The 7,512-nt window shown below is 41.2% G+C and overlaps 1 non-coding gene across 1 annotated transcript; it reads right to left on the bottom strand.

Moving 5' to 3' along the window:
* Window positions 1-1,632: 1,632 nt before the first annotated feature.
* LOC122726849 lies at window positions 1,633-1,739 on the bottom strand. The gene has a single exon (XR_006352842.1). It is a non-coding gene; the product is annotated as a U6 spliceosomal RNA (small nuclear RNA).
* Window positions 1,740-7,512: the final 5,773 nt, after the last annotated feature.

The following is a 7,512-nucleotide window of genomic DNA, read 5'->3' as shown; positions in this document are numbered from 1 at the left end:
CAGGATGATCTGGGTTCAAATGATTCCTGTGACACTTAGCTAGCTTTTTTTTTTTCAAATTAAAAAGAATTTTAAAAAGTTGGATAATGAGGGTTAAGTGACTTGCCCAAGGTCACACAGCTACTAAGTGTCAAGTGTCTGAGGCCAGATTTGAACTCAGGTCCTCCTGACTCCAGGGCCGGTGCTCTATCCACTGTGCCACTTAGCTGCCCCCCCACTTAACTAGCTTTTTGACTCTGGATAAGTCCCTTTATCTCTTGTTTCCTCATCTGTAAAATGAAAGGGTTGGACTAGATGGCTTCTGAGGTCCCTTCCGGCTCTAAATCTGTGCCTCTATGATTTGAGTTCAAATTCTGCCTGTGACATTCATTAACTGGAAAAATGTGCAAATCCCTTAAGCTCCTTGGGCTTTGGTTTCCTTTTGGTAAAATGATGGTTGGATTAGTCCTCTGAAGTGTCACCCAGCTCTAAATCTGCAACTGTGTTACAAACACTCCTCCATCCAATGGTCTAGCCTAGTCTGGGCAATATGTATTCCCTATCCTCTTGGTGCCTCCTGAATGGACAGAAAGACTTAGCTCTTTTGAATGATTATGAACCTCATTAGCAGACTCTGTAGTGTGCTAGGGTTGGATGCAATCAGCATCATGCTAGCCAGAAACAGGACTGTACCATGGACACGGAATCCCTCTTGGTTTTAGACTCTGGGCTGGAGTAACTCTACTTTCTCTCTGCCACTGGATTAAGCAGATTCACCTGCTTTAAGATACTTAGTCTTAAACTCAGGGGCACAGCCTAGATAGCATCCTGAGGTCCTTGTTGGCTCCTGGATCCTTAGATGTTGGTCAAAAGCCTCTGCAGCTCTCTTTCCCTGATGGGCTAGGACCTGGTCTTGATCACAGTGGGGAAGGCTTTGGAGAATAGTTTAGACTCCTGGGAGTAGAGACTCTTGAGGAAGCAGCTCATTTCTGCTCTTTTATTAGCTTCTAGAGTAACCTTGTAAAAGACATTTTCGGTGCACATTCATCTTTTCTGTTAACGACCCTGTCAAAGGACTACCTTAGACCATCTTTGTCAATTAATGATCTTGTTGCAAGGCAGTGTTGTTATGAGATGGTCTTGTCAGTGGATGTTTTCATCAAAGTGGGATTTTATGAGGATTGGCACTTCTTTGTGAGAGATTACCAGCTTCTTTGCCTTCTGGGATATCAAGCTAATCATGACCTTGCACTTCCTGAGACCAGTGGAAAGGACTCCCTTTGGACTTTGGGGTGCAGCTGGGACAGAAGGGGATTTTGGAAGTAGAGCCAGAAGAGACTATTGAATCCAACCCCCTTCTTTTATAGATGAGGAACCTGAGGCCAGAGAGGGGAGATGATTTGCCCAAGGTCACACAGCTATAATTGTTTGGGATGTGATTTGAACCCAGGTCTTTCTGACTATAATTTTAGCATTCTATCCACTATACCTTCTGATTATTATTATTATTTTTTTGTTGGGATAATGAGGGTTAAGTGACTTGCCCCGGGTCACACAGCTAGTAAGTGTCAACTGTCTGAGGCTGGATTTGAACTCAGGTCTTGCTGAATCCAGGGCCGGTGCTTTATTCACTGCGCCACTTAGCTGCCCCCTAAAAATATGTAATGCTTCATGAATTTGCGTGTCATCCTTGTGCAGGGGCCATGCTAATCTTCTCTGTATTGTTCCAATTTTAGTATATGTGCTGCCAAAGTGAGCACTGTACCTTCTGATTATTAAGACTTGTTTCATTCTTCTCTTTCTCAGGACCCCTCTTGCAGAAACTCTGAAAAAACACCACTCCTGAAAAAAAAGAAAACTCCATGATAGAATATGACTGGGGGTGGGATGGGGCTGGGAAAGGGCATTAGAAAAACGAATTCTGAAAAGGATGTGACAATATAGAAAAAACAAACCGAATTTGGGGTGAGGACTGGGGTTCAATGCCTGTCTGTGGGAGCATAGCTTTAGTTCTAAAAGGAGTCTTTGAGGTCATGTAGTCTAACCCCTTTCTTTTCAGATGCACACACTGAGGATGAGTGAGGTTGCTCAAGGTCATATAGATGACAGAAATGGAAAGAACTAGGGTTCACAACCAGGTCCTGTAGAGGGATGGATGAATAGAAAAATAGATGGATAAATGGATGGATATATGGATGGATAGATAGAAAAATAGATGGATGGATAGAAAGATGGATGGATGAATAGATGGAAAGATGGATGGATAGATGGTTAGATAGATAGAAAAAACATTTATTAAGTGCTTACTATATGCCAGGCACTTTTCTAAGTGCTAGGAATATGAATACAAGCAAACAAGCAAGTCCTTGACCTAAAGGAGCACAATACACAGAAGGGGAGGAGTAAGGCAGGAGTTAGGGATATAGGGAACATCTAGGAGTAAAAAGGTAGGGAAGGATGTGGGGGTAAGGGCCTGAGTGGAAGTGACCAAATATGGAATGACTGGGAAATATATACAAAATAAATACAAGGTAGTCCTGGGAGACTGGATTCTCTCCCCACCTAGGGATTCTAGAAAGGCTTCATATTATCTCTCTCTTCTTTCAAGATGCAGCAAAAGCTAAAAAACAAACAAACAAACAAACAAAACTATAGGGGCAGCTAGATGGTGCAGTGGATAGAGCACCGGCCCTGGAGTCAGGAATACCTGAGTTCAAATCCGGCCTCGGACACTTAATACTTAACTAGCTGTGTGACCCTGGGCAAGTCACTTAACCCCAATTGCCTCACTAAAAAACAAACAAACAAGATGTAGCTAAAGCCCCACCTTCTACTTGAAGCCTTTCCTGAAGCCTCTCATAACTCTCATAAGCCTCCCTCCCAAACCACCTTGAATTTAACTATGTTGCACTTGTACTCTTTGTATGAAGTCTGTATATATTTAGGTAAGATATGTGCTGCCCAAGTGGGATGGGCATATTCACTTGAGATGTCTACATATATGGGCAGGAAGTTATCAGAGATGCATGATCTATCTCTCTGGAATGGATCTTGCTTTCTGTAAGGGAGATACCTGCTTTGCAGTACTGTACCTCTGTCTCTTCTAAGAAACTACTGGAATAAAATTATGTCTATTTGACCTCCTACCTATTGCTGATCTAGGGGCACAATGGTTCAGAATGAAGTAATTTGTTTCCCTGGTCACTTTCTCTTAAGTGAGGAGGGTACCTCAAGATTTTTTTTTCCCACTAGTTTGGCTTCTTCCACCAAATGCTACACAAAAGACCATCACAAATAGTTAATAGCAAGGAAACCCATTTAGGCAAGGAGATTGCAAATTGAAATTATGCATATTAGAAAATACATTGGTTCAAGGGAATTTTCTCCAGCCAGTAGATGAATAATATGCAAAATACTTCAGGCTTTTTGCATATGGTGGTCAGACCCATAATCTTTGCCTCTGGGGAGGCAAAGGCTGGTGGGTCACTTGAGTTGAGGTGTTCTGAACTGCACAGCTGCAATGGACAACACTGATGAGGTGCTCACACTGAGTCCTAACCAATGTCCTAGGATGGGGCACCAGGCTGGGGGTGGGAGGAGGGAGGGTGTGTGTGAATAAGCCCAGGTTAAAAAATAGATCAGGCAACCATTCTGGAGAGCAATTTGGAATTATGCCCAAAGGGCGATAAAGCTGTGCATACCCTTTGACCCAGCAATACCACTTTTAGGTCTTTTTCCCAAAGAAATCATGGAAAGGGGAAAGGGACCCACATGTCCAAAAATATTTATAGCTGCTCTTTACATGGTAGCAAGGAATTGGAAGTTGAGGGGGTGCCCATCAATTGGGGAATGGCTGGACAAGTTGTGGTATATGAATACAATGGAATACTATTGTGCTGTAAGAAATGATGATCAGGAGGAGTTCAGAAAAACCTGGAGGGTCTTATGTGAGCTGATGATGAGTGAGATGAGCAGAACCAGAAGAACATTGTACACAGTATCATCAACATTGAGTGTTGACCTACTGTGATGGACTATATTCTTCTCGCCAATGCAATGGTACAGAAGAGCTCCAGGGAACTCATGATAGAAGAGGATCTCCAAATCCAAGAAAAAAAAAAAAAGAACTATGGAGTATAGATGCTAAATGAACCATACTATTTCTTTTGTTTTTGGTGCTGCTGTTTTTTTTTTTTTCTGTTTTGAGATTTTTCATCATTGCTCTGATTTTTTCTCTTATAACAGGACTAATGCAGAAATAGGATTAATGTTATTATGTGTATACATATATGTGTGTATGTATAGATATATGTATATGTATATAGATATATAGATATAACCTATATCAGATTACCTGCTGTCTAGGGGAGGGGGGAGGGAAGGGAGGGAGGGAGAAAAATCTGAAATTGTAAAGCTTGTATAAACAAAAGTTGAGAACTATCTTTACATGTAACGGAAAAAATAAAATACCTTATATGTAAAAAAAAAAAATAGATCAGGGCAAAGCTTTTGTCCTGATCAATAGTGAACCTGGGCTTGTTAGTGGTTGCTGTACTTCCTGCCTATATGAGATAGGGGTACCCTGATCTTACTCGGGCTGTATGTCTCTGCACACCAACTGGTTTTGGAAAAACCAAACCAAACCATGATTTGGCTTCAACTAAAAGGTTCATTTGTAGGTAGTATAAAAATGGTTTGGTTCTTGGTGTCCTCTGCTCTCTTTTCTACCCATTCACTGCCATTTCTCCAGAAGTGGAAGACACCACACAGGACTGAGCACCATTTTATATTTTTCCTTTTTTTCATCACTGCCATAGCTAAAAACTTTTTTTTTTTTAACATTAAATGATCATCAAATTCTCCATGTTTAATTTATAACCAGTGTGACCTTGGGGAAGTTACTTTAATTCCTCAGTTTCTTTCTCTATATGATGATGAGGTTGCACTAGATGGCCTTTTAAGGATCTTTCTAGATTTATGATCCTGTGATCTGTTGGGTGAGTCACTTAACCTCCTTGCCTCAGTTTCCCCCTCCATGAAATGTAGAATTTGATTAGATGGCTTCTGAGATCCTTTACAACTCTAAATCTGTGATCTTGTAAGAGATAATAATTATCATTGGAATGAATATCTATTCTGTTGCAGGTACTACACCAAACCCTTGCCATCAAGGTAGAATTAGTGAGAAAATTTATGTTTCACAAGCCCAGAGATTAAGAATTTAGAGTAACCTTCAGGCTAAATGGGGCAGAGAGCAAAGGTAGGTTTGTATTCAAGCCTTTAAAAACACAAGAGTTTGTGTGTGTGTGTGTGTGTGTGTGTGTGTGTGTGTGCATGTGTGAAGATGAAACCATAGTAACTGACAATGAGATTTTTCCATAGCAACAGATGAATCTCAGTCTGAGTTGGTCCTATGGAAGCAGCCCTGAGTTCCTAGGGAAACCATCCAGGTGGCTGAGAGCTGCAGGACACTCAGGGGCTGGGCTGCCTCTGTCCCCTGCAGTCTGGACTCTAGGGGAAGGTTGTTTTTAAAATTCTAATGAAGGGCACCAATGATGGGTGCAGTGGAGGAGAGGATGTAGTGATGATATACAGTTATCGTAAAGCCGAGGTAACACACGGTAGTTATCATGTTGGTATAATGGATGGTGGCTGTAAAGTAGCAATACATTCCCAGAATCATGGTGTGTCAGTGAAGGAAGGGGTGTCTGAGATCACACAGTCAGGTCTTCTTGCTTTATAGATGAGAAAACCAAAGCAGAAAACTGCCTGTGGTCGTTAGTTGTATTGCTGAGATCCTAATTGTTGAATAACACATTTGGACCTTAAAGATCATCTGATCAAACTTTCCCATTTTATAGATGGAGAAACTGAGGCCCAGAGAGGTTAAGTAACTTGGCCAAGGTGACTCATTTGAACCCAGGTATTCTGCACCAGTGCCAGAGCTACTATATGATGTTGCTTCCTCCTAATTTTAAATTACGTATTAAAATTATATAAAGGGGTTTTTTGTTGTTGAATTCATTATACCTTTCTTTGCACCTTTGAATTAAATTTGAAAAATATCAGAGTATTTTTTTATACCAGCCACAAGAAATTACAGAAGACTTAATAGTTTCTTTGGCCTTGTTTTATGAATTTTCAATGAATGAAATGCCTTCTCTGTACTAATTGCTTTTGTACATTGAGGGATGGATGCCTATATTAACATAATGAATTCAACCACCATTTATCATTAGCATCATCAGTAACAGCCTCCACTCCCATTTTCCTGAGGTCTCATTGTGCCTGAAAGGTGACCCTGGGTCCTTGAAAGCTCTTGTGGCTAAGTGTCCCTTCTGTCACATGCTACCATATTGGAAGAACTTTGGGCATGGATCTGGGCATAGACTGTGAGTCTGTCATTCAAGGACCAGTCTGGCTAAACTGGGAGAGGTCCTCTTACCTGTGTGACTGCAAGATGAAACCTCATGTAGCCACAGTAAATCTATTGTGAAGGCAGAGCAGGGCATGATTCATGTACCCACAAATCTGAAATGTTGAATTATTATTGGTGACAGTGGCTGGAGTTTAAATGGCACCTTGTGATTCACAAACTGCCTTTTGTTTATTATCTTCTGTGATTTTGGAGGTAAAGTATCAGTCCCATTTTACAAATGGGAAAGTAGTCATGGTGAGTTTAAATGAGCTGGTTGAGGTTCATAGACAGAATTCAATTGACTATTTTTTTTTTTTGTGAGGCAGTTGGGGTTAAGTGACTTGCCTAAGGTCACACAGCTAGTAAGTGTCAAGTGTCTGAGTCTGGATTTGAACTCGGGTCCTCCTGACTCCAGGGCTGGTTCTCTATCCACTGTACCACTTAGCCACCCCTCAAATGACTAATTAAAAATAACTTCTCTGCATAGGAAAATATGGTCTCTGACTTGTGTGACCTTGGCCAAGTCATTTAACTCCACTGGCCCTCAGTTTCTCATATGTAAAGTGATGGAGTTGGACTAGATGGGTTCTAATGTTCTTCCAGCTCAAGAACTAGGATTTTTATTATCAGGAAACTCTAAAGGGATATGGATGCCCAAGATTATAAGAGCCAATCATCTAGTACAGGGGTTCTTAACTCTGGGCCATGAACTTAAACAATTGTTCTAATGTTATTTCAATAGACTTTTAGACATTTAAACATATGATTCTGAGAAGGGGTCTATAAGCTTTGCTGGGTTGCCCAAGAGGTCTCTCTGTGTCTCTCTGTCTGTCTTTCTCTCTATGTCTCTGTGTCGGCTGTCTTTCTGTCTCTGTCTCTCTGTCTCTTTGTCTTTCTGTCTCTCTCAACGTGTCTGTCTGTCTCTGTCTTTCTCTCTGTCTCTGTTTGTCTTTCTGTCTCTCCCCCTCCTTCATTTTTCCCATCTACAAAATGTAGTATCAAATGCAAATAGAAGGGGGGCCATGGAACTAAGTCCTACAAAAAGTACCCCTGGAGGCTACATATTGACTTGTTTTTTTTCCAGTGGCAATGAGGATTAAGTGACTTGCCCAGGG

The sequence above is a fragment of the Dromiciops gliroides genome, chromosome 4 (genome assembly GCF_019393635.1).
Source record: "Dromiciops gliroides isolate mDroGli1 chromosome 4, mDroGli1.pri, whole genome shotgun sequence".
NCBI lineage: Eukaryota > Metazoa > Chordata > Mammalia > Microbiotheria > Microbiotheriidae > Dromiciops > Dromiciops gliroides.
Note: the sequence above shows the minus strand (reverse complement) of the source record. Positions and strands in the feature narration are given on the sequence as shown.